Below are 1,156 nucleotides of genomic sequence, written 5' to 3' on the forward strand. Positions count from 1 at the left end.
TGAAGAAGGGATTCATTTAGATCAGAATTTCTTAACCTTAGCACTATTGACATTTGGGGCTGGACCATTCATTCTTTGTCGTGGGACCTGTCCTGCATAGTGTAGGATGTTTGTTGGGGCCCCTGGCCTCTACTAGATGCCAACAGCAAACCCCTTCCAGAGAGACTGTCAAAATTATGTCCAAATATTGCCCCGACTGGAATCATTTATTTAGATAATGTTTTCAAAGCTCTTAGATGGTGCCTGACACATAGTAAGGGCTCAGTAATTGGTAAGTATTATCAAGACATTTTTAAGGGTCTGAGCAGCTAGCACTACTCCCATTAATAGTGGATTGAGCAATCTGTGCCTGGGTCTCTGCTATACCCATTAGACTAGAAGTTTCTACGAACACAGCTGAGGAGAGCATCTAAGGAGATGTGAATTTCAGTGGCTTTTGTGACCTGACAGCCTGAGTTGTCTAATTTGTAAACTCACAATGCAAAAATCAACGTCATCACCACTGTGCTTAGAGCAGGATATGACATTTCTGTGGGCAAGTGAGGTTGGCCAACACTTGAATAGAAACACTTACTGTCTATTATATGCTGAGTTCTGTGCTGAGCACTTGGAGTACAATGAGTAAGTGCTGGTCTCATCTTCTGGAAATTACAGTGTAGCAGGGAACACAGAAAGGTAAAATATAGGCCCTGGCTGGTGTCACTCAGTGGATTGAGTGCAGTCTGTGAACCAAGGGTCACTGGTTTGATTCCCAATCAGGGTACATGCCTGGGTTGCGGGCCAGGTCCCCAGTGGAGGAGGTGGGGCAGGGCATGTGAGAGACAACCACACATTGATATTTCTCTCCCTCTTCTTCCCTTCCCCTCTCTCTAGAAATAAATAAATAAAATCTTTTTAAACTGATGAAAACAGATACTATACTTGATCTTAAACAAAAGTCTGAGAAGTGATAAAATAAAATCTTTTTTAAAAATTTACAAAAAAGTTAAAATATGTTTAACAATGCAGAACTACAACAGGAAACCAGAGAAGAAAAATAAAGGCCTTCCAACACAACCTGGAATGTGAGGAAACTTTTTTTTAAGATTTTTTTATTTATTTATTTTTAGGGAGGGAAAGGAGGGAGAGAGAGAGAGAGAGAGAGAGAGAGAGAGAG

General features: G+C 41.0%; 1 pseudogene; it reads right to left on the reverse strand.

Annotated features, from left to right (window-relative positions):
* Nucleotides 1-770: 770 nt before the first annotated feature.
* LOC123806544 lies at nucleotides 771-951 on the reverse strand (annotated as a pseudogene).
* Nucleotides 952-1,156: the final 205 nt, after the last annotated feature.

Source organism: Phyllostomus hastatus, unplaced genomic scaffold (genome assembly GCF_019186645.2).
Source record: "Phyllostomus hastatus isolate PE091 unplaced genomic scaffold, TTU_PhHast_1.1 phas_scaffold_385, whole genome shotgun sequence".
Taxonomy (NCBI): domain Eukaryota; kingdom Metazoa; phylum Chordata; class Mammalia; order Chiroptera; family Phyllostomidae; genus Phyllostomus; species Phyllostomus hastatus.